The following is a 26,965-nucleotide window of genomic DNA, read 5'->3' on the forward strand; positions in this document are numbered from 1 at the left end:
GTGTGGCTGCAGAGTGGGGCAGTCACAAGCCACTTGAATTAGTGCTGCCCAAGTGCCTGGGGTGGGAGTGGGGGATGCTGCAAGAGACGCACCGAAATACGAATGTCCAAGGCTCGTGCTCCTTAAAGAACAAAACCACTCCACAGGATGCCACTGGGAGAGGCCACAGGAGAGGGGCCCCTGGGTCTGGTGGCGGAAGGGCTGTGAAGTCCCGCTGCTCCTCCCCGGCCTTTGCCGAAGATCTTGGGATGGTTTCCACCCCACTCCCACCCCACGTATCCTCCAGCCCCACACTCACATCCCCTTGGTGCCGAATGTGTCCTAGCAAAACAATCAGTGAACGTTATTTTTAAAAGAAAACTCATTTACCACGCAGGCCTCTGGAGTCGTTGACGGAATAGCCCTCCTCTGAATGGAAATAGTGGTGTAATAGCCTCCCCGGGGCTATTATTGCACTGACATTACAGCAGGCTAATAAACCCCGGAGGGGTGCAACGCGCGCAGTCAGGCAGTTCCCACATCTGGATGAGGAGCCGCAGGTGCCGCGGGGACGCGCCTGCAGCTCCCCACGACGGCCACCGGAGGGCACCCGCGCTCCCCGAGCCGCGAGGCTGCCTCCGCCGAGCCAGAGAACAGGCTCCCAGGGCAGGGGAGGGTCCTCAGCCTACTCCAGACAGCGGGGAGAGCAGCCTCCCCGTCCTCCTTCGGTGCCCCTCCTGGGTTTCTGAAAGCGGGTTTCAAAGCAGGGTTGGAAGGAGGTTGGGTAGCGCACGCCACTAGCTCAGAAACACCTTGTTAATGGTTGCTTTGAAGGTCCATAACAAATGCCTTCCAAACGCATCAGAACGGGATGGCGCGTGTCATTTCTCTTTTGGAGAAATCAGTGAGTTGAGCTCCAAAACCCCAAAGGCGTTAAGAGTCCCGGCTCCTCCCTCCGCCTGCTGCTCCCAGACACACGCTGTGCAGGCTCTTCTCTGGCTGCCTCCTCTGTGCCCGGGTTGCTCTGGCCCCGCAGCAGCACCTGGCCTGTCGGCTTCACACTCCCAGTGACTGACCAGCACCTGCCAGGCAGCAGGGCCCAGGTCATGCTGTGAGTTGAGCTTGATGCTGCTTCTTCGGTTGTGGAGGGGTGGGGAGGGCGATGCGTGTGTGGAAGACACCAGCTGCTCCCAGAGATCTGACACCCAAACCGTCAGTCCTGCTGTCTGGATCACCATTTTGAAGCAGAAAATAGGACCCTCAGAAAATATGAGGTGTCCCATCCCCGTCTGAGCTGGTGTCACCCCTGCTCAGAGGCCTGCGAAGCCCCACACATTGTAGAAGTGTTTCCTTAGGATTGTCAGAGCCCTGGTGCGTTCTGCGAGACACACTCTTAGCTAGTTGGTTTTTAAAAATGCATTTAGTTGGTTTTAATTTTACATGTGCATACCCTTCAGTGAAAACGAGAGCTACCAATAAATTGGATGTTTGTTAAGGAAAATCCCTGCAGCCCCCGAGGAAGGAAGGAGCACTCTCCAGGGATGTCTCTATACCCAGAGCTCTGCTTTTTACTTGCGAGGACTGAGCCCCTTCTCCTGAGAGCCAGTGCACTGCCTGTGGCTCAGCATGAGGCCGTGGGGAGGGCCCAGGACCAGAACCAGGCAGGAACACAGGTGGCCTGGCAGGGAAGGCTGTTCTGGCCCTGCCTTGCCTCCCCACCCAGGATTGCCCGGCCCCTCAGAAACTAGCCATGGTTAAAAGGCTTGACTCAGGAGGGGCTGGAAGGACGGAGAAAGGAGAGGGCTCAGAGCCAGGGCAGAGTGAATCTGTGTCTCTTCTGATCCCAGCCCAGGACAAAAGCTATTTAGAAAAACAACTTTCAGGGGCTTAATTCAAGACTCTCTCAGTCCCTAGGCCAGACTCATGAGATTCATCCCCTGGAATTCAATTTCCCCACAAATGTTGCTTTTGGCCCGATTGCCCTGGAAACACTCATTCCTTCACAGGTGTTCTGAGGACAGGTGGAGGTGAAGTCCTTTAGGAGGGGCTGGCCAGACCTGAGCAGCCATCTGGGAGGGCTGGGGTTGGGCCAGGCCTCATGCAGGGGGATGGAGCCCCATCCCAAGGGAGGCCTCAGCTCCTCATCCTCCCTGCTGTTCCTCCAGGCCACAGGCTGCCCCAGGCTCATGGGCTTGCAGTCTGAGGAGCCCCATTCTGAAAAGATCTCATGCCAAGTTCCCCTTCCAGGACACCTGCCCATAATTGCATTGCGTAGACATCTGCCCTCCTCCGTCTCCCTGCCTGCTCTGAAAACGAGAACAAGAAAGAGACAAATGGGAATAATAGAGAAATTATCAGCATCACCAGCACCTTATATTGTAGTTTTCCCTCAAATCACAAAATACAATGCTACTATTAAAAATAGTACTATTTAATAGTAATATTAAACAAATTAAACATAATAGTAATATTAAATAATATTAAATATTAATATATTTATATTATTTATTAACAATAAATATATAATATATATAAAATGCTAACTATAAAAAATTAATATTTTAACAATAATATTAATAGCACTATTTAGTAGTACTATTAAATACATTAAAAATAGTACTACTATAAAAATAGCTACTGGGTGTTGAGTTTTGGCTCTGTGCGGGTCATGTGCTAAGAGATTCGTGTTCATCTTTTCATTCCTTCTCACAATTCCTAAGAGGTAGATGCCATTATTACCCCCATTTTGCAGATGAGGACACTAAGGTGCAGAGAAGTTTCATGTTGTCTCTGGTCAGCCATCAAGTCTGACATCCGGTCCACTGTGCTGGGATGTAGAATAGGCAGAGACCACCAGAATTTCCCCTTGAGGACTGGCAGGCTGGAAGGACATGTCCCAATGCCTGGAGAGATGAAGAAAACCACTCTGTTGCTTCTTAGTGTTCCAGCAATGAAATGTACATCAAACAGAGATGCAAATCCACCCAGGATGGAAAACGGAAGGCCAGCAAGGGTGCTATGAATCCTAGGTCCTCTCTACCCCATCTCCCCTCCCACATGGCAGGCTGGAACTGCACTCCTCAGAAGGTGGGTTCAAGGCTGTTCTCACCCGTCCTGCCGGCAGCTGGCACCCCGGGCCAGCCCCTCCCACTCTCGTCACCTGCCAGCCTTCCAGAGAGACTCAGCAATACGAATGATTATTAGTCGCATACCTATTCCCTGGGCAGAGGGATTCTTATTTACATGGTTGGCTCCCTAGTCCACACATGATGAAATTCTGTGGGATAACCCTGTGCTGTTGTGTTGGCAGTGACACCAGAGAGGACATGAAGCTGGTGGTCTTGCAGGCGGGGATCCATGTTGCTGAATTCATGATGAGATCAGCACGTCTGTCCCTCACACATCTGTCCCTGAGCTCATCTATTTGTGCACCTCGGTAGAGGAGCACACCAAACTGGCAGGGAAAAGGCCAGGAATGCAGATGGGAGGAGAGAAAAGTATGACACGCAGTGAGGCTTCCCTGAAAGCCTTGGTACAGCTCTCACGTTCACAGATATTTCATTAGGAATATGAACAAAGCTGCCAGAATGCCGGAAATCGAGGGGCAGGCATTCTCCCAGGGGGATGCGTGTAGCGGGTAGAGATGTGAACCCCAGCACCGGAAGAGGTGTGCATGACACACAAACACCCAGGGATCAGATGGACAGAAACCAGGCCTGAGCCAGCCCAGAGCACCTATTCAGTCCCCACGGGCTGTGGAGATGCTGCACCGGCTCAGCACCCACCGACCCAGCAGAACCGAAGCACCCAGGGGACTCCAGGCTTCCCCAGAAGGGAGAGCTTTCTCTGCCCTCAGAAACATCACCGTGGACGCTGCCTTGTGCCGAAATACAGAACAAACTTCCCATCTGCAAGATGTCAGAGTGCAGAGTGGGGGGCCTGAGTGTGGGAGAACGGCTGGAAGCAGTGAGCAGCAGTCTGGGGTCCGAGGAAGGCCGGACATGGCTGCTAAGAGCAGGCCGTGGCCCACATCCTTGGGGAACAAAATGGGAGGATTGCTGCTTATAGTTTGGGATTCTGGAGCAGAGCCAGCCTGAGGCACAGGACGGGTGAAGACGGGGCTGAGAAGGAAGCTCTTTGTCCGGTCCACCCTGTCACTTCTCCATCAGCGTGTAGAGGAATGTCAAGTGGCGCGGGGGAAGTGGAAGCTGCCTTGGGTCAAACCCAGGCAGGAGAAGAAGAAATCCTCAGCGAGGGCCCTTGGAGCCGGTGGGGAGCAAGGGGCTTTGACCACTCAGCGGGGCCTTGCTCTTTCTGGAAGGATGTGCGGTCTGGGTGGACGAGTCTCAGACGGCAGAGGATCAGGCACCTGCCCGACCCTGGCGCCAGGGAGCCCGGGCTGTCCTCTAAGCAAAGCCTGCAGCCCTCGGAGGGCGCACCAGGGGCCCAGGCCACCCCTGGCCCTGCACCCACAGCCTACGGCCCCTCCTCCCGCAGTGCCAGGGCGGTTCCTTCCGTCCTTAACCTTCGCGGAACGTAGTTCAGACCTCAGGCCCAGCAAGTGCCCCAGTGTCTGTGGGCCTGGGCCCAAGGCGCTGCCCGGGTGATAAGACAGCTTCTTGGGCGACTGCTCCTCTTCCGCCGCGTGCACCCAGGGAGTCCACGTCACGAGGAGCTCCGGGCCCAGGGTGGCCGATCCGAGACCCGCGGGGCGTGGGCAGGCGTGGACCCCACCCCACCGCGCTCCCTCCAGGCCCCCCTCCACGGCGGTGTCCTCGCCTGGACTCCATCCCCTCGTCTTCCCTGAAAGCCCCTCCCGACTTCTCTTCCATCTCCTTCACTGTTTTCTCTCCTCCTCTTCCATGTTGTCTTCTCCTGAATATAAACCCCAAGGGGGTAAAGATCGCAACCCCAGGGCGCAGCCCCCACGCGGCCCGGCGCCCGCCACCCCGCGCTCCCGCTCTGCCCCGCCAGGTGGCGCTGGCGCGTTCTTTCCGCGGCGCGGGGCGGGGCGGAGCGGGGCTGGGCGGGGCGGAGTGGGGCGGGGCGGGGCTGAGCGGTCCAGGGGGCTAGGAGGGAGGCCGTGCAGCTAGAGCTCCGCCAGGTGCCAGGCGTCTTTCATGTGTCATGTTACTTATTAGTCATAACACAAATAAAACAAGACTGCTGGGTGAGGTATATATCGTTAGCTTTTCTAAATGAAGAAGTTGAACATTATGGCATCTGATCAAGAAAAAACCGAGAGCTAGACCCCCTCCTGGACGGGATGGTGGGCGGGCGTGGGAACTGTCATCAAGGAATCCCACATGGCCCCTAGGTGAGCACCAGTGAAAAGTCTCAAAGGGAAGGGAGGAAAAACAGGAAATGGGCAGGGGGTCACAGGCTGACACTTCGCCGTTCTTTACAACCTCGGTCTTTCTCTTGTCCTTCCACTCTGGCGATTAAGACTTTCCCTCCAAGATTGCTTCTGATGCCCCTAAAGCCCGCCTACAAGAGGTGCCGCCTCCCATACAGACCTCTGAGAGGTGCTGGCACAGGGCTTAGGCCATCTCCTGTGCAGACCTCTGGGTGATGCTGGCACAAGTCTAGCCCGTCTCCCACGCAGATCTCTGAATAATACTAGGTCCTTTTTGAAGAAACTGAGAGAGAAAGAGAGGGGACAGAGATAAAAGAGAATGAGAGTAGACAGAGGAAAGAGAGAGCATTTCCATTTTGGCATCTGGGCCAAGAAACGCGAGAAACCAAATTACCCAAACCTCTGACTCCTTCAGGATTATAGACCCTGAAAGTCAGAGGCAAAAAAGGGGTTAAAAAGGAGACTCGATTGACTAGTGATTCCAGGAAGGAACCAAAGGGATGAATGTCATTGAGCATTCGGGGTTAGTTTCAGACGCTTCAGCCAGGAAATCACACGGCAGGTCATTAAATGAATTTAGCTGGGATTCTGGGTTTTACACTGTGGTTAATTAATCTATGTAAGTATTTGTAATGGTAATGGCCGAGCAGCGACCATCAGCCAAGACAAATCATTAGAAGGCAAAGTTGGGCAGGCCTGCAGATGGGTTGGGGAGGGGTGGGGCTGGGAGTTTGGCCTTGCATGAAATCACTGTGTTCTGGGCGTGGGGGTCAGGGCAGAGGTGGGCTGGGGGAGTTCACAAACAATCCCAGAGCTCAGGAGTCAACACCCTGGGCAGGCTGACTGCGAGTGGGGCAGAGGCTGATTCAGGGGATTGCTTTCCTCTTTCTTAGTTGTTCTGTCTCTGTGAGGGATGGGGAAAAAATCTCCAGCTGAAAAATGTCACCTTCAGCCTGACACTGGAGCCAGAGCATTTACAAATCTGCCTGTCGCCGTGACAGCCTGACAGATAGCAACCTTAGCCGAGACGGAGTTAAATCGCCATGATAAGTCTTGCAAAAAGTTTTGGTTCTTAAGATTTTTATCATCAAGACAGGTTAAGGAATGGGGGCCATGGCTTCCAAACAGGAAGGAGACTCAGGCCCTGTGCCTGCCTTCCCAGGAAATCCAGCAGCTGCAGGATTATCTATTACCTGAGGGGAGGTGACAGGAGAAAATTACCTAGCACCAGCCCCATCTGTTGCTGAGCACCGTTTATTTTGCCTTCACTTAATTCACTTGGTTTGTCATTTTTCCTTTGTCTCAGTGTCATCCACCCAAACCCTACATATAAGTGCCCTGGTGTTCCCAGCTGGGCATTGTGGCTGCAGAGACAAAGCCTCGGGTATCTTTTCAATGAGCTGCAGTCACTATGGAGTGTCTCTCTCCTCCCCTCTCCATTGTCATTTCCTCCATAATTGATTAGAAACTGGAAGCGAGAGAGGAGAAGCTATGATTGCTTTTACAGCCTGGGTCTGCAGGTGGAAGCACATTGCTGTTTGACTTGTCTCTGGAGACCCGTCTCTGTCAGGAAGAGGTGGCAGAGCGTTCACGAGGTATAGCAGACTTGTGTCACTAGGAGAGAGATTGCAGAAACTGGGCTTTCACACTATGCTTGGATGCTTGGTCACCCACCTCTCCCCAACTTTCCTTTTCTCGTCTGTCACATGGATCTAACACTTGTTCTCCTCCCTGCCAAGGTTGTTGTGAAGACTAAATGAGATGGTATTTGCAGATGCTCACTACATCATGTAGAGGCCTATTCAATGAGAACATGCATTTAAAGCACTTAATGGTGTCTTACATATGAGAACTGTTCAGTAAGGACCATTATTATTAGTGAGAATGTAAGTAATTGTGATGACTTGTTACCCTTGCAGCATCTACTCTTCCTCTAGTTCCCAAGCTGCATATGGTTTTCCTTCAACATTTATTGAGTCTCCATGGGCAGCACTGTGTTCTATCTTAGGGCTATGCTGATTTTTACAAATGCGAACAAAATGTCATTGCTAGGTCTAGAAGCTGAGTCTGGTGGGAAAGGACTGTGACAGAGTGGGAAGCAGGGCTTAGGTCTGCATCCAACTCGGAGTAGGGGGAGGGAGTTGCCGGAGAAGGCCCGATGGAGAAAGTGACATCCCTCTGGGTTCTGAAGAGCTTAGCCCCTTGCTTGGTGGCGGGAAAGGGCGTGCAAGGCTGAAGCGGGAAATGCAATGAACGACCTCAGGCAGGACAGGGAGCTGGGCCTGGGAACCGCGGGCTGGAACCTCCGGAGGACGGCTCCAGAACCTAGACTGGACGTGTGGACAGAGGAGCTCTCTCTGAAGGAGCAGATTTGGTTTTATGCCAAGACCCTGAGCTTTTCTGAAGGGCATAAAGGCTTTTAAACAGGATCAGGTGAGCTCCAGCATCTGGAGCTCCTGTTAGATGATCACTCAGGACTGAGTGGGGGTGAATGCAGAGGAAAGATCGGTTGACCATGTAGGAATCTAGAACTCGCAGGGAAACTGCCTGCCTTCGGACCCGCTCAGCGCCCTGGCAATCTGAACGCGGCCTGGGAAGGGAGGAACCCCAGCAGAGGGGCCGTCGGCGAGCCATGAAATTGCGAGCTGCTGCCACCAGAGGGCAGTGTTGGACGGGCTGCGAGGCGCGCCGCCGCCGGGAGGTTGCAGTGGGGAGCTGTCTGCCAGAGGAAATACACGGTGCGTTGTGCTGGACATTCTCACCTTAAAATGTTCTGGGTCACGGACAGGCCGAGGATTTTAGCCACCCCCCCCCCCCACCCCGCCCTGGAAAGAAAAATCTCTGTGACGAGATATGCACTGGGTTTGTATGAGAATTCAGAGTGTGGCCTTAGGGTCTTGGCCAGGCACCCAGATGCCACCTGCACACCTCTGGCTTGGTGTTGGTTTTTTTGTGCTTGTCCTAAACCTAGCAGCTCCCCGTGAGATGATGTCAAGGACTGGCTTGGGCTAGCTCAGAAAGGTTTCCTGAACGAATGACTTTACACAAACCTTCATGCCGGCACATGTTTTCATACACGTTGTCTTATTGAATTTTTAGAGTGATCCTATGAGGCACATATTCAGGTTTTATAAATGCAATTCAGAGAAGTTACATGATTTTCCAGGAAATGAGGTAGTCGGGTTTTGGTCCAAGAGCTCAGACTCTTTCCTCTGTACCCACCAAATCTTCTCAATCTCCTTTGTCCTTTGAAGTGGGATGTTTTTCTCTTTCACAAGTGTCTAATCTGTGAATAGAGCGTGTTTAGGAGCAACTTCACCTGCATGCCCACCTTGAGAACTAGGGGATGGAGCAGCGGGTCGGATGGAGAACCAGAAAGTCTGAGCATTTATCGTAACAGAAGTCTTACATGGACGTTTCCCACGTAATCCTTAAGGCAACCACCTGGGTAGGATTATCATCCCAATATTCCATTGAGGAAAGAGGCTCGGAGAGGTAAACTTTCCCAAGGAAACACAGCTAGTATCTATCAGAGGTCTATGTCCCTTCACACCTGTGCTCTGGACTCTGCTCCTGCCCTGAGAGTGACAGCAGCTGCAGTGTGTGTGCCGCTCGAAGGACAGGGCTGGAGTGCATGAGAAAAACTGGACGTGTGGTGCAGAAAGGTGCATGTCTAATTATCATTGCAATAAACTAGCTTCTCAACAGAAAGTGTTGTTGATGTGATAGACTTGAAAGAACCCACAGCCAAAGGGAGCCAGCCCCTAGGGGAAGGATGGCTAATTGTACTTGGGACAAAAAGAGCTATTAGCCTCAGAGAGAAGAAATTTCCTTGGCAGTATGGGGTGTGGGGTGACGTTGGGTGTTCATTGTCGTGTGATGACTGGAGAAGGATGACACAGCACAAGACGCACCCGGGGAGCCAGCAGGAAGGAGAGTTGAATGCAAGCCCAGGAAAACAGGGCTTGATGATATGGTTTTGTATGGGAGTCTCAAGTTGCTTGAGTTAAGGTTGTCTGGGAGATAGAAGTTACACCAGCACCCAGCACCATTGCTTACTAGGCTCCAAAGAGGAAGACATATCAAGTTTTAGGGACCTTCTGTCCCTAAAGCTTGTGATCCCTTCTGCCCACAAGCCTGGATCAGACCACACAAGATTGTGTTTCCATTTTCCATACGGATTCTGGACTCTTTCCAGAGAGCCATTCTTTCTCTATTAGTCCTTTTCTTTCATATGCCCCGTAGCTAAGTGACCCTCCACTCTACCTAACCTCTCTGAGCCTGATTCTCATGTGATAAATGTGCATGATACTACTCTCCTAATCTCACTGTTATGGGAAGGGAAAGAATTGGCATAAATAATAGCAATTAGCTCAGGCAGTGGCCCATGTTAAAGCCAAATAAATATTGGTTTTATCTCTTGTTTCACCTTTGTGTCTCAAACAGGCACACTCATACACACACACACGCACACACACACACTCACACACAAGGCAAACCACAACCCTTGCCAGTAAATCTATGCTAAGTCAGAGTTAACTTAGAAAATCAACATGGTGCAGAGGCTTTTAAAGGACTGACATTCCTCGGGTTATGGAAAACAATAATAATAAATCTTAAGGAATGTCACCTTGCCCCTGGCACTGAAGACAAGAACCCGTTTCGTTAGTGGAATAGCCCTGAGTATATGGAGAAAAGCGGCAGAGATGATCTGTTCACAGCAAGGAGAGAGTGGCAGTTTTTAGACGAAGCCAGCTGGGGCACAGTGGACTTACCGTGTAATTGTCAGGCTCTTTGCTTATTAATTTCTCAGATTTCCTTTCAAGATAAGGACACAAGGTAAGATGGATGTGAATATAATAAGCACAGAGATTACAGTCATTAAAATTTTAGAATAAACTGGAAAATGTGGACACATCAGTCTGTAGTCGGTCAGATGGGCTTCTCAGAGCCTTTTGGAGACCACCGAGGGCTGCTGTCTGTGCCACCGGTGTGGGGCAGTTTTGAAAACCTTACTTGATCTACTGCTGCAGCTTCATCCAGAGTACCGTCTGATTGTTTTACATTTGGCTGATTGTTTTCCATGCCCAGGACCTTTAGTAACCTTGGAAAATTGTTGGCCCTCCATTATCTCAAGTATCATTTGTCAGCCCTCTTTCTGGAGCTCCTGTTAGGCATGTGTTGGGTCTTCTCACTCTTAACTGCTCTTCCATAGTCCCCATTTCTGTATTTCTGGGTGACTTTCCAGGATTTATCTTCCAATTCAGTAATTTTATCTTTTCTGACAATGTTTAACCATTCCTTGAGATTTTTAAATTTTCCTGACTTGATTTTTTATTTTCAAAACTCTGTATACTAGGAATGTACTTTTTAATGTCCTTTAATTTATGTATTTGACTCTTACGTATTTCCACATGAATTCTTGCATAGTCCCTGGTGCGTTATTTGATTACTTGCCATTCACAGGAGCCTAAGAAGTTGTGGTTTGTGATTCTTGCTCTTGCTCAGTTGTCTTCTCCTGAGCTTGGTAATTCAGATTTTGAGAACAACTTCAGGAGGAAAACATGAGAACTAGAACTCCTGTGTTGCCTGGGAAAGAGCCAGAGGTTTAATTGATTCACAGTTCAGCAGGGCTGGGGAAGCCTCAGGAAACTTACAATCCTCCCAAAATAGTTCTATGTCTGCCTCTGTCAGGGGCCCCAGGAGTGAATCCACATAGGAAGTATATATCTGAATCCCAAATTCACCTGCAGCACAGACCTGTAATTACACATTCCCTGGAGAGACACAGCTGCTTCATCCAGAGCTCAGGTCAAGACAGACACATTTCTTATTGTCCCCATGTTAATATTGGAATCTTTTTTCTAATTCAACTTTTAGACATTGTCTAAGGTTCCAACTTTAGGGAATGTTCCACAGCCTTCCAGAGTGAAAGTGTCATTCAGTTCCTTGCCTCAGGTTCCTGGTACACCCTGGCCACCTGGGGCACAGGAACAGAAGGTGTACACCCCACCCAAGCCCACTGCTCACACACTCACCACTCTATTTCATGACTCCTTTGTGTCCTGGGTCTTTGGATAATTCCCTTGTTCTCTTACAATCATAATCATCACTAGTGACATCACCATCATGGCTAACATTGATTGAGACTTTGTGTTACATGCATGCTCTGCTCTAACCACTTTCCATGAATGCCTCATTTAACCCGCATAACAACACAATGAGGCAGATGCTGTAATTATTCCCATTTTACAGATGAGGGAATTGTGATTTCCTTTAAAAACCAGACATTTCCCATTGGAAAGAAAAGTCCTAAAGATTTAGCTAATAATTTTATAAGAGGAAGAGGAGAAAGCCAAGGAGGAGAAGGATAAGAAGTTCACAAAGGAAAAGGATTTTCCAAGGTTTACATGGTGAGTTCACATCAAAGTCAGAACCAGCACCCTCTGTCCTTGCTCTCAGCCCAGTGTCAGGCTTCCCCGTTTGGTGTATTCTTTTCGTGAAGTTCTACTGATTTCTTACATTGTAGCCCAGATATGATTTGCTGAGGGATATCTGAGAGAAAGTCTATGGTGTCCTTTCCATAAAGCGTACCTTGACTGCTTTTTTCAAATCTCTCTCTTGCTACTAATCTTTCTAACTTACCTTGATATTGGGAAGTGTGGTCTTTGGAGCCATGGATGGAGAATTAACTAGGGAAACATAAGGGGTGATGGAATTAATTCATTGTGTCTTGATTATGGTGGCAACTATACAGGAATATATGATTGTCAAAATTCATTGACTTATTCACTTAATGTATGTTCATCTTAATGCTTGTAAATTATACCTTAACAATGTTAACTAAAAAAGTAATTAAACTCCCACATTGAACAAGGAGGGATCTAGAGCACTGAATCCGCACAGATTCTCTGAGCTCAGTCTAGGAAGAGAAGTGGGGCTGAACTATACAGAAGGTGTTGAAATTAGAAATGTACTTTCCAGGAATAAGTTAAAAATTGAGTTTTTGTCCACCTACAATAATCAGGCACTGTGCCAGGTCCTAGGACTATAAGGAAAACTATCTCAGATATAAGCTTATAATCTAACAGAGAAGACAAAAAGTAGAAAGATTAAATTCAGTGAGTAAGTGCTATGTTAGAGGCAGGAGTGGGTTGCAAAGGAGAAACATCAAATACAGATGAATGGCACAAAAGGCTTTCTGCAGGACATTCATATAGAGCCCGAGAAATCAGGAGAACTCCTCCAGGATCACTAGCTATATTGGTTCATTCTCATGCTGCTAATAAAGACAAACCTGAGACTGGGTAACTTATAAAGGAAAGAGGTCTAATTGACTCACAGTTCAGCAGGGCTGGGGAAGCCTCAGGAAACTTACAATCGTGGAGGAAGGGGAAGCAAACATACTGTTATTCACATGATGGCAGGAAAGAGAAGTGCCAAGCAAAAGGGGGAAAAGTCCCTTATAAAACCATCAGATCTCATGAGAACAGCATGAGGGTAACCGCCCTCATGATTAAATTACCTCCCACCAGGTCCCTCCCACTACACGTGGAGATTATGGGAACTACAATTCAAAATGAGATTTGGGTGGGGACACAGACAAACCATATCACTAGCCAAAGCAGCAGGGGTGTGTGAGTGTGTGTGTGGGTGTGTGTGTATTCAGTATCTTGAACTAGACCACTGCTCCTCAAGACCAGATCTCTTGACCATGTAGAAGCCAGGATAGCACATTTAGCTGGAAGCTAATTGTGAAGCTGGGAAATTATCCATGTATAGTGATGTTGGGCACAAACTCATGTTCAAGTTCAGGTAATAAGCAGAGCATTTTGGGCCCCTTTAGGAGTTGTCTAATTTTACTTCATTTGCTATTTCTGCTTATATTGGTTACCAAAGAATTGTCTTTCTTGGACAGAGACTCAATGCCTTATTCTAAATGTAAGGAAAATCCTTCCTTTTGTTGAAACTTCAGAAACTTTCTAATTACCTGCCTTTATTCAATACCTTGAAAGCAATTGTATGCCTGTCATAATGTTTGCATCCTAACACTCTTTTCTCTTCATTCCACACTTTCTCTTTAAGAGATCCCCCTTCTCCCACAGTTTTAGTTACCTATAAGTTCACAACTGTTTATTCTATATCTCTCGCCAAAATCTGTCTTCTTAGCTCCACTTGACCCAGTTGCTTACTGGGTCATTATGATCTTCTAGCTTCTTGATGACCTAGTTGTTTATTGGGTTACAATAATGGCAAAGAATTACACTGTGCTTACTGTGTGCCAAGCACGGGTCTCTGCACTTCACATATATTAATTCATTTAATCCTTACAGCAACACTTTCAGGAACGTGCTAGTATTGTATAGCATCCTGTTGGATCCCTTCCAGGCACCTCATACTCAGTGTGTGCAGAACTGATGTAACCCTCATTCCCCTGAAACCTGCAACTCAACCTTCTGTACTTCACGTTTTATTGATGCCATCTTTTAACCAGGTGCTCAAACATGAAACCTAGAAATTGTTCTTGACCTTTTCCATATGCAACCAATAATTTACCACCAAAACTTTTCCCTTCAACTTTTCTTAGGAGAAGTAGCATCATATAGTGGCTACAGGTTTTGTCTCTGGAGTCAGACGGCTTAGCTATGAATCCTGTTCTGCCATTAAATAGCTGAGTCCTTACAGCAGTTTCTTAAAGTTTCTGAACCCTAGTTTTCTTGTGAAAAATTTTATTTATTTATTTATTTATTTATTTTTATTTTTTAAAACCAGAACATTTATTGCATGACTAATCGTTGACATTCTTAAGATGAACTAGATGCTGCAACAGCTGCCCTCTTGGGTTTAGGTGTTGTTCCTTCACAGAATCCATGCCTGAATCTGCGGTATACAATTTTTAGGTGCCTCATTCGACCAGTTCGGGTGGTATTTCGTCTTTTAGCCTTGGCACTCCAGTTATACTTTCTCTTGCGCTTGGCAGGGTAGCCACATTTGCCACAGGTCGACTTCTGAAGGTGGTAGGCCTTAGAGCCACAGCGGCAGCACAATGTGTGCATCTTATTGCGACGCCTTCCAAACGATGACGTTCCCTTAGTCATCTCGCTTCTGCAGCCAAGACCAGAGAGCTCTTGCGATAATTAAACGAGTTAAACCATGTAATATGTTTAGGACAGTGCTTGGGACAAAGTAATAAAATATTTCTTTGTCTTTCTCAGTTTTCAGTTGGTGGACAGTATAATATACTAAAAGAACAAAAAGCAACAAGTGTTTTGCTAAAGAACAAAGCAATTGGTGACATACAGACCTGGGATTATGTCAGCTTTTTACCACCTACTATATGCATGACTTGGGCAAGTTGGTGAATCCACTGAGCCTGGTTTCTTTATCTGTAAAATAAAGATAATACCACCTACCACAGGGCATTGCCAGGAATAAATGAAAAACCATATGTAAATTGCTTAGAACCATGCCAGGCATATGAGAACAGTGTATGTTATGCCTTTTCTCTTCCGATCACTGCTCTTGAATTCCCTCATCTACTACTAAGAGGGAAATAATTAACTGCCCTAGAAGCAACTGGGCGTGGTGGATGGGACAAAGGAAAGGAGCCACTCAACGCATTTGTCAGTTTTGCTAGGAACTACAGGATCCAGAGGCATGGGCAGGGATTCTGCCTCTGCCATGCCTAGCTCTCTAGCTTTATAAATCATGGCCTATGTGTTTATTCTTCACCAATGTCCAATACTCGTATTTCTGGAAAAGTATATTCCTCAACCTCACCATCCTCATTCTAGCAAGTAGTGGGCTTCTCAATGCTGCGGGCCTTGTTCTTCATTTAATGGTGTGTCCATGGGGCCTTAGGGTGTGAGGTCCTAGACAAATGCAAGGCTGTCTCTACTCCATCAGATGGAAGGCCAGGAAAGCCAAGGGAGGGGTGGAAATAGGGGGTGGAGGGGTAGATGCATCACGGATGGACCCCAGTGCAAAATGAAAATGCAGGACCCTGGTTTTAAAAGTATCGAGTATTTCATGATGGCAATTGCAGAGCATTAAACCAAATGTGGGGCCCTTCTGAGCTTGAGGCCCTATGCAACTGTGTGTGTCACACAACCATGGCACCTGTCCTTGGTGGGAAAGACGTGGCTCCCTTTCCCATAGTGTCCTGCTGCCTTCTCTCAGATGCTCACAAAGAACGCAAACCACCCTCAGACATGGCTTTGTCTTCTTTCCTCTCTTCTCAACTTGGACATTAGGAGATTACCTTACAAAGCAGAGTTCCTGACACCACATCTTCTATCCCACCTTCACCAGGGATCAGCCCATACTTGGAACTCCTGATCTATCAGGGTCTGCTTTTCCAATGAGCTTTACTCCTTCTCTTTAAAAAGAAAAAAATATGGTAGTGATGAAGTGTCGATTCTTAAAAGTCAACATATAGTGAGTGCTACTTTAATTCCACATAAATTGCTTTTAGCATAAATTCCCGTTTCATCTTTAAAATGATCTCATCATCACAATAGTAGCTACTGTAATAACTCCATCTTACAGATAACATACAGATTTGGAGAGATCCAGCATCTTGTCCAAAGTCACACAATGAGCAGGTGGTGGCACTGGGTTTAGAACTCACTCTCCACTCTCAACTTCTGAGTGCGGGAAGAGTGCCCAGAGCGTGGAGAGGTGCATCATGGGACAAAACAGAGAGCAGCAGCAACAGACAAATAGGAGGAAGAAATAAACCATCTCTCTAATAGAAATATTAAACACTATCAAGATACCATTTTTTCCCAAGTGACTATTGTTTTAAGGCAATTCCTAACAAAATACCGATAATTTTGTTTGGTTTTGTTGGAATGGCTTTCTGGGAGAATAATGCTGATTTTTAGCTACAGACAAGAAAACTGTAAAATAGAAAAATTATACAGGATAGGAGGAATAGCCCTGGCTATTTTGAAACATTCCACAAACCGGCAATAATATAAATGGTGAGTTTTAGGCGTAAGAGTTGATAGATTGATGTGTATAACAAAATAGATTGCCCTGAAACACTCATACAATATAAGAATTTTGTGTATGAATATGACAATTTGGGAAATCAGTTAGGGAAGAAGGGGATAGTCAAAATTGTTGTAGGAATCACTGATTAACTATTAGTGAAAAATCTATATAGATCCCAACTCTTGGATTGTAGAGAAGAAAGTAAAAAAGCAAAGTCATTAACATTAGAAGTATTGAGTTAGATAGGAGGAATAAGTTCTGGTGTTCTATTTCACAACAAAGCTGAGTATACTTCATAATAATGTGTTGTACATTTCAAAATAGCCAAAGAGAGTATGTAAAATACTCTCTTCACAAAGAGATGATAAACATTTTAGGTGATTGGTATGTTAATTACTTTGATTTGATCACTGAATGTATACATGTATCATAATACCACTTTGCATCCCATAAATATATACAATGATTGTTTTTCAATTAAATGTTTTTAAAAATGTAGAAGTAAATACAAATAAATATACATCAGGATTTTGGAAGGAGAAAGTCTGTGTATGCCTAAAGCAATGACATAAATAATGGATGAAAGACTGATGAATTTGGCTGCATTAAGATCAAATCCCTCTGAATGTCAAACATCATAAAATTTAAAAACAGTATGTCAGCCAGATGGCAGAACAGGAGATCCCAGCTCTTGTCTCCTCACAGAAACACTGCTTGGGATAATGCACACACAAAAATACTTTCACAGGAGTCAAAGAATCCAGATGAGAGGCCACAGCACCTTGGTGGAGCAGGGAAATAAGAAAGCTGCGTTGAAGAGAGTAAGAAGGAGTTTCACGTTACTCATGTCACCACCCCCCAAAGGCCACTCAGCCTCGTGTGAAGAAAGATAGGCTTGCATGAGGGGAAGAGAGAGAAGTGAATAGCCTACTTTGCTGCAGACCCCACAACAGGTCAGCTCCAGTGAACCCCAATTCCAGGCCCACATTACTCATGTCACCACCCCTCAAAGGCCACTCAGCCTAGTGTGGAGAAAGATAGCCTTGCATGAGGGGAAGAGAGCAAAGTGAGTAGCCTACTTTGCTGCAGACCCAACAACAGAGAGATCAGCTCCAGTGAACCCCAATTCCAGGCCAGGCCTATAGCCCCAGTCTCCAGGCCTGCCTCAATGGCCCCAGGCTCCAGACCCGCTTCCATATCAAGCCAGCCCCCACAACTCCAGCCTCTAGGGTTGCATCCACAGAACTGGGCTTTAGACCCACTTCAGCACCCAACCAGCTCTAGTGACTCCAGACTCCAGGTTGGCTCATGTGGTTCCAGGTTCTAGGCCAGCCCTTACAATCCCTGGTTCCAAGCCGGTCTATATTGACTTAGGACCCCTGAGGACTCAAAGCATAAGATACTCAAGCACCGGGCTGGTTCCCACATAACCTGGCTCTAGGTTCATCTCCATAGACCCAGTCTCCAGGCCCATACCAGGGGACCCCAGTGCCAGGTCAGCTCTTGTGGATTCAGAATGGAGTCACACATGTGGACCCAAGCCCCAGGTTCATCCATGGGGACTAAGGCTCTAGTCTTGCCCTCACAGACCCAGGCACTGGACTGACTCCTGTGGACCCAAGTTCTAGGCTCATTCATCCACTGACCTAGATACAGGCCCCTCCAGCATGAGGACTTCAATAGCAAGCTTCACTATGGACCTCATTAGATGGCCCCACCCAAAATCTCTGTAGAAGCTGATTGGTGAAGGACTTTACATAACAAGGCAATATGTGAAAACTGGAAAAGATGCCTACTTTTTAAAATGCAGACACCAGTGCAAAGCCGCAAGGATCACAAATAATCAGGAAAACATGACATGACCAAAGAAACAAAATGAAGCACTAGTAACTGACCACAGAGAAATGGAGAACTACAAACTTCCTGACAAAGCTTTTAAAATAATCATCTTGAAGAAGTGCAGTAAGCTACAAAGAACACAAAAAGATAACTAAAAATCAGGAAAATAACACATGAACAAAATAAGAAGTTCAACAAAAAGAAATCATTTTAAAAAACAAATCTGGAGATGAAGAACACAATGACTGAACTGAAAAGTTCCATAGAGAACTTCAACAACATATTTGATAAAGAAGAAAAGAGAATCGGTGAGCTCAAAGACAGGTCATTTGAAATTACCCAGTCAGAAGAATAAAGAGAAAAAAGATTGAAAAACAGTGGCAAAAGCCTCTAGGACTTACAGGACACAATCAAGGAAGCAATACACACATTATAGGAGTTTAAGAGGGATCAGAGAAAGAGAATGGGGCAGAAAGGTCATTTAAAGATGTAATGACAAAAACTTCCAACATCTGGAGAAGGAAATGAACATCCAAATCCATGATTCCAAAACAACCCCAAATAGATTAAACCAAAAGAGATTGTCATGAGGCACATTATAGTTAAATTTGAAAAAGTCAAAAACCTAGAAAATTTTGGAAGCAGCAAGAGAAAAGTTACTTGTATTCAAGAGAAAATTCCCCATAAGACTATCAGCAGATTTCTCAGCAGAAATCTTGCAGGTAAGGAGAGAGGGGATGATATATTCAAAGCACTAAAAAGAAAAATAAAAACTGTTAAGCAAGAATAATTTACTCAGCAAAGCTGTCCTATGCAAATGTAAAAGACTAAAGACTCACACAGGCAAATGAAAGCTGAGGGCACTCAACACCACCAGATTTGGCTTTCAAGAAATGCTCAAATGAGTTATTTAAGTTGAAATGAAAGGACACCAACAATATGAACAAATAAAACTCATTATAAAGGTAAGATTCAGAATGCTACAATACTGTAATGATGGTGTATAAATTACCTCTAACTCTGCTATAGAAGTTAAAAGATAAAATCATTAAAAAATAACCATAGCTACAATAATTTGTCAATAAATACACAATATAAAAAAGGCATAATTTGTCACATCAATAACGTATAATGTGGGAAGAAGAAAAGTTAAAGTGTAGAATTTATGTATGCAGTTTAAGTTAGGTTGTTTTCAGATTAAAATAGATTTATAACTGCAAGATATTTTATAGAAGCCTCATGATAACCACAAGGAAAATACCTGTGTGAGATACACAAAAGAGAAAGTAATTAAAGCATACTATTACTACAAAAAATCAAATCACAGAGGAAGACAGAAAGAGAGGAAGAAAGGAAAACAATGCTGTCAGAAAACAATTAACAAAATAGCCAGAACAGGTCCTTATCTATCAATAATTACTTTAAATGTAAATGGATTAAAATCTCTAATCAAAAGACATATAAGACTGAATGAATTATAAAAGAAGATCCAACTGCATGCTGCCTTTAAGAGACTCATATTAGCTTTAAGGACAGATATAGGCAGAGAGTGAAGGAATAGAAGAAGATAATCCATGCAAATGGTAGCCAAACGAGAATAGGAATGGCTATACTTATACTGGAAAAAATAGACTTTAAATCAAAAATTGTCAGAAAAGGCAAAAAAAGGCCATTATATAATGATAAAGGTATGAATTCATGAAGAGGATATAACAATTTTAAATATGGATGTGCCCAGTATTGAAGCACCTAGATACATAAACATTAACAAAACAAAAGGGAGAAATAGACAGCAATGCCATAATAGTAAGGGACTCAAATACCTCATTTATAATAATGTATAGATCACTCAGACAGAAAAATCAATAAGAAAACAATGGATTTGAGCAACATAATAGATTAAAGGGATCCTAACCTAAAAACATAAGGAACATTCCATCCAACAGCAGCAAAATACATATTATTTTCAAGTGCACATATAATATTATCCAGGATCAATCATATACTAGGTCTTCAATCAAGTCTTAAACAACTTAAGATTTAAATTTTATCAAGTATCTTTTATAACCATAACGGTATGAAACTAGAAATCAATAACAGGAGGAAAATTGGAAAATTTACAAATATGTAGAAATTAAATAACTCATTGCTGAACAATTAATGTGTAAAGGAAGAAATAAAAGGGGAATTTTTTTAAAATCTTAAAATGAACAAACATGAAAACACAACATACCAAAACACATAACATGCAGCAAGAGAAATCTTTTTTATTTTACTTTATTTTTAACAGACATAATAATTGTATACATTTGTGAGGTACAATGTGATGTTGTGATGTATGTACACATTGTAAGATGATTGAATCAAGCTAATTAACATATTTTAACCTCACTACTTATCATTTCTTTGTGATTATAACTTTTAAATTTTACTTTTTAATAGCTTTGAAATATACAATATATTATTATTAACTATAGTCACCATGCTATGTAATAGATCACTAAAACATAGTCCTTCTGTCTAAGTGAAGTATTCTTCCTGTTGAACTAAAACTTTGAATACTTTGGCCATCTTCCCTTACCCCACCCACCCCACCCCTGAGTCCCTCAAAACTACTATTCTACTCTATACAAGTTCAACTTTTTAAGATTCCACATGCAGTAAGGTCATATGGTATTTATCTTTCTGTGCCTGGCTTATTTAACTTAGCATAATATCCTTCAGGTTCATTCATATTGTTACAAATGAAGAATTTCCCCTTTGTAAAGGCTGAATAGTATTTCATTGTGTGTATATGTCACATTTTCTTTATTCATTCATCCATTGATGGGCACTTAGTTGCTTCCGTATCTTGATTACTATGAATAATTCTGCAAAGAACATGAGATTGCAGGTATCTCTTCAATATACTAATGTCAATTCCTGTGGATATATTCCCAGAAGTGGAATTACTGGATTATATTGTAATTTTGTTTTTAGTTTTGAAAGGGACCTCAGTATTATTTTTTATAATGATTATACTAATAAACATTCCCACTGACAGTGTTCAAGTGTTCTCTTTTCTACGCATTCTTTCCAGCACTGTTTATCTTTTATTTTTTAATAAGTCATTCTAACAGGTCTGAGCAGGTGCTTTTGACAAAATTCAATATCTTTTCATTAGAAAAAACATAACAAAGGTCCTAGGTGACAAGTCCACAGCTAACATCATACTGAATGATGAAAAGCTGAAAACTTTTCCTCTAGGATCAAGAAGAAGACAGGATGCCCACTGCCACCACTTCTACTCAATGTAGTATTGAAAATTTTAGACAGAGCAATTAGGCAAGAAAAATAAATAAAAAGCATCCAAATTAAAAAAGAAGTAAAATTGCCTCTCTTAGTATTGAAGGGATCTTATACAGAGGAAACTCTAAAGACTGACTCTACCAAAAAAACTGGTAAGACTAATATTTGAATTCACTGACATTATGGGCCACAAAATCAACATACAAAAATTAGTGAGAACTAACAATAAACTATCTGAAAAATAAATTAATTAAGAAAACAATCAATGTGGGTAAATATTTTCAGCAATATAACAAACCATTAATACCCTTAATATGTAAAGAACTTCCTAAATAAATAAGAAAAACATGAATTCTTCAATAGTAAAATAAACTGAAAATATGAAAAGCTAGTTAAAATTTATGAATGTTTGAGAAACATCAACTTCTAATCACTTTTTATCAAATAATTTAAATTAATATAAAATTTAAATGGACCTGTGTTTGTGTCATGAATTGGTAAAAGTTAGAAAAATATTGACTTCATTTTGGCAGTAAGTATTCCTAAACATTAACATTAGAGATGTAAAACAAAAAGCAGTTTGGCTGCATGAAACAAATATATTAAAATATACCTGTGTTTCCATTAATAGGATTATCTCCTAGGGTGATGAAAAAATAACTGAGAAAAATATTTTTGTAAAAGACTGTTTATTGTAGTATTTTAAGAAATAGAAAAATAGTGGAAGCAAACTAAATACCCAATAGAATAACCACACACAGTCAATATAACACAAATCATGAAATAACTGAAATTTACACATCTCATTTATTCATGAAAAATATATTGAGGGCCTTCCATATCTTTTTATGGGCATAAACCCTGAAATACCAATGAACCAAACAACAAAAGTCTTTGATCTTCAGAAGCTTACATTTTTTGCGGGGAGAAAATGGGTAAGAAGCATAATGTAAACCCCATATTTTAGCAAATGTTGAAAGATGATAAATGCTAAGAAGAAAACTATGTCTGGGTAGGTGATGGGGCATAGCAGGGAATGAGGAGGTGGGGTTGCAATTTTAAAGGGAATTGTAACTGTCCTCACTTGGAAGGTGTCCTTTGAACAAATGCTTGAAAGGAACAGTGGAGCAAGTTTTATAGGGAGAGAAGAAAACATTCTATATGGGGGGGAAAAGGTGCAAAGTTCTCTTTGTGGATATGAGCATTGCTGGTGTGTTCAAGAACAGGAAGGAGGTCAATGTGGCTGGTGCAGAATGAGCAGCAGGGAAGGACAGGATAATAAGAGTAAGGTGGGGAGGAGGGAAAGAGAAGTAACTACCTAAGTGTGGGGTTGTGGAGGCCATTCTAGAAACTTCTGCTTTTACTCTAGGTAAATGGAAATCTATTGGCAGCTTCTGAGCAGAGGAATGACACGAGATGACTCACGTTTTAACCAGATCCCTGTGGTTGCACCGGTGTTTGTCGGCTCTAGAGGGCAAGAGTGGAAACAGGGAGGCTTGTTGGGAGTCTATTTTGCAATAATGCAAGAAATAAATGGTGGTGGAAGCAGTAGAGGAGACAAGACAGGATTAGTTTGAATGTAAAGGCAACAAGATTTCCTAATGGATTGGTTGTCAGATGTAAAAATAAGGTAGGAGTCAAAGTTAACCTAAAAGTTTTTGGCCTTGGCACTTGGAAGGATGGAGTTGGATAACAGAGATGAGGATAACCTTGGTTAGGGAAGACCAGCAGTTATTTTTGGACATGTTAACTTCAAGATGTCTGCTAGCTTTGTTGACTAGACAGTTACAGCTTAGGGCAGGTGTCTTGCACAGGACTGACCCACTTGAGAGTTATCAGTATATAAATGGTGTTTAAAGCCATAAACCTTGAGTAAGATCCTAAAATGGTGGGAATATAGATACAAAAGAGAGTTCGCCCAAGGTGTGAGCCTTAGGCACTCCAGCACTGACGGGAAGGAGGGAAGAAGAGAAATCTGCAAAGTGGACGAGAGGAAAGAGTCCTCGTGATGGAAGGAAAAAATAAGACAAAACAGGAGAGTGTGGTATCTTGGAGGCTAAAGGAAGAGACTGTACTGTAACAAGGAAATGCGTAGCAGTGCAGAATGCTGCTGTGTGATTACTGAGAACTGCACACTGGATTAGCAATTCCGAGGCCATTTTGACCTTGACAAGAACAATGTGAGTGCATTGATGGAGTCAAAGAGGGGGTGGAGCAGAAAGCCATGAGAGATAGAACGGCTAAACAAACCCATTCACTGCTATCAGATACCAAATTCTTTCACCAACTCAGGACAACTCTCAACTCTTTCTATATTCTCTATCTTCTGCTTTCCCTAGATTACTTTTGTCAGCATACAAATATTCTACAATTTCTCTTACCTATTTTTCAAAACTACTTAATGACATGGAAAAATACCGGTGATATCTTGTATGCAGTGCATAACACCAAGAATATTTAAGGTGATGCCACCGTCCCCACCAACAAAAGCCTCAGCAAGCTGTCCATGCTCCCCATGGCTGAAGAGAGTAGGGGTGGGGAGGAAAGGGTTGCTCTCCCAGAGTCTTCCCTGGATCTAGTTTTTCTCCAGGTCTGTACTGTAATCTTATTATTGGTTTTGATTCTGGTAGTTATTTTATTTCTGTCGTGATATCTACTCAAACATGAGAGTCAGTCCCTTGCCTTTAATTCACTAATGGAGTGGTTTTCAAAATGTGATACCCAAACCAGCACCATTAACAGCAACTGAGAAGTTGTAAAAATGCAAACTCTCTGGTTCCACCCAAGACTCAGTGAATCAGAAACTCTTCGGCTGGGACACAGAGTCTGTGGTTTGCAAGCCTTCAGAGTCGTACTGATTCACTACTCCAAACCCTCCACAAATCCAAGGCTGTGCTCAGTACGAAATGTTTTCATAGAGGCATTTGTGGGTTACCTAGAAGGATCACACCTCATGCCACCCTGCAAACAACTAAAACATGATGGATGGACATTCCTCCTTGTAGAAATGCCTTTTCCCTGCCCCTGTCCCCACCAAGGAGTATTTCTGGCTACTGCGCTGGTTCCCTTCTCTCCAAGACCTCTTTTTTTCGCCTTCTCTCTCCTTATTCTCTCAAAAATAGAAGGAATGTTTCCAATGTCTTTGGAAGAACAATTTAGTTGCACATAATCTTTGTTGTCTTTTCTCTTTCCAATGCTTATACCCTCAAAACATCCTCCAAATAAAGACAAACAGTTCTTAAGAGGAGGAGTGCTGCTGTTAGCTGTCAGAACTACCTTCTCACACACTTCTGTGTGTATATTTATAGATCTAAATAAGTGTGTATGTGTATAAATACACTAGAGATAAATAGAAATCATCATATGTATACACATATGTATCAATAAAATGAAATGTGAGCAGTTACCCATAACCAGTGGGATAATAGATCGCTTAGGTTTTCTTCCCCTTCTTTTCCTACTTATTTGCATTTTCCAAATTTCCTGCAGTAGATACATTTAACTCATAGAGGCAAGTGATTTTTTTTTTTTTTTAAGACAGGATCTCACTCTGTCACTCAGGCTGGAGTGCATTGGCATGATCTCAGATCAAGTGATCCTCCCACCTCAGCCTCCCAAGTAGCTGGGACTACAGATGCATGCCACCACACCAGCCTAATTTTTGTATTTTTTGTAGAGACGGGGGTTTTCCATGTTGCCCAGAACGTCTCAAACTCCTGAGTTCAAACAATCTGCCCGCCTCAGTCTCCCAAATTGCTGGGAGCCATGGTGCCCAGCCAAGACAAGTGAAAACCAAGGAAGAAAGGAAGGAAGGAAGAAAGCAGGGGAAGGAGGGATAAAGAAAGAAAAAAGAGAAGGAAGGAAGGAATAAAATCAGCAAGGAAAGGAGGAAGGAAGAAGTAGAGAAAAGAAAAGAGCAGAAAACTAGCAGCAGAGAGGGAGCCCGGTTGGTCAGGGGTGGAGGTTGCAGGCCTGCTCATGGTGGTGTATATGTCCCCAGTATTGCGTCTCACCCTCTGCTGCTGCCAGGTGTCTCCACGGAACAACATAAGGCTAGGAATTTAGTCTCTCATTGTAGGGAAAACAAGGATGTCATGCTATACACCGGGTGTGTAGTGATAAAGAAATGCAAATTTTTAGAGCAACAAAACAGAAAAATGGTTGAGTACATGTTCTAAATATAAACTACACAATGCCATAATACAAGTAAAAGAAAGGGAAGGAAAACATAACAATCTGGTGAGGTACAAAAAGGTCTTGTTGTCCCTTAGCTGTGATGAAGTTCTGTTTCCAACCATTTCCTTTTTGTCCTCTTCCTATCTACATGGTCCAGCCTAGTCTGTCTCAACTTACCCTCAGATAGTAAATGAAGTCCAGATGTTAAATGCCTCATTAACACTTCTTGCCACCAGGAACAATTGTGTTCCAAGTGATTTTCTTAACTTCACTGGGCCCAATTCATTCTTTTCTATTTATTTGGAGAACTAGTATCTGAAAAACCTTTCCTCTCTTCCTTTCAGTATGTTTTCCTTTCCTGTTTATCTCCACAAAGTATATGTTTATGCTACAGGTAGGCAATCATATCGTTTTCCCTCTGTATTTCTAAGTCTTACTCAGGTCACCTCCTCTTATTTTAGAGTCAGGTTCAATATGCTGTGTTGTTAGCAGTGGCAAATCTGTACAGGTCTGCAGCAACCTTAAGTTTTGCTTCCTCATAAGAAAGACTTAGACTGAGAGGCATAAGGCAGAAGGAGAGACCGATGCAAGTTTTAAAGCAGGAGTGAACGTTTATTAAAAAGTTTTAGAGCAGGAATGAAGGAAAGTAAAGTACACGTAGAAGAGGGCCAAGTGGGTGACCTGAGAGATTTTAGTGCACGGTTTGACCTTTGACTTGGACTTTGTTATGTTGGCATTCTACATGTGCAGTGTCCTGCCAGCACCTGGGAGGGGCGACATGTGCAGTGTTTACTGAAGTTGTGCACATGCTCACTTGAGACGTTCTTCCCTTACTAGTTGAGTATTTCTAGAGGAAGGTCATGTACCGGTTAAAATCTGCCATTCTGCCTCATAGGGCACATGCTTGAGCCCACTCACCCAACTCCTGATATCTTACCTAGAAGCTGCTGACCACCAGCTTCAGATTTGTTTTTTTTTTTTTTCTTAAGACAGAGTTTCCTCTGTCTTCCAAAAGTTTCCTCATTTCTTTTTGTAATCTGTTCCTCCTGTCAGCCTCCTTTCCTCCTCCTTCTATCCCCTCCCCCAATTTCAGGCAATCACTAATCTCCTTTCTGTCACCATAAATTCATTTGTATTTTCTAGAGTTTCATATATTTGGAATCACACATGATGTACTCACTTTTCTCTGGCTTCCTTCACTCAGTGTAATCATTTAGAGATTTATCCATGTTGTTGCATGTATTAGTAGTTCATTTTTTATCACTGATAAGTATTCCACAGTATGCATAAATCTTGTGTTTATGCATTCACTGATTGATGTACATTTGG

At 43.9% G+C, this 26,965-nt stretch overlaps 1 protein-coding gene and 1 pseudogene across 8 annotated transcripts in view; one reads left to right on the forward strand and one right to left on the reverse strand.

Annotated features, from left to right (window-relative positions):
* The window catches only part of NTM (neurotrimin), a 1,227,126-nt gene that overhangs the window by 581,800 nt on the left and 618,361 nt on the right, over positions 1 to 26,965 (forward strand). The gene's annotated exons all lie outside the window — the stretch shown is intronic.
* Positions 14,063 to 14,456, reverse strand: LOC119626405 (large ribosomal subunit protein eL37 pseudogene; annotated as a pseudogene).

This window comes from Chlorocebus sabaeus, chromosome 1, assembly GCF_047675955.1.
Source record: "Chlorocebus sabaeus isolate Y175 chromosome 1, mChlSab1.0.hap1, whole genome shotgun sequence".
Classification (NCBI taxonomy): domain Eukaryota; kingdom Metazoa; phylum Chordata; class Mammalia; order Primates; family Cercopithecidae; genus Chlorocebus; species Chlorocebus sabaeus.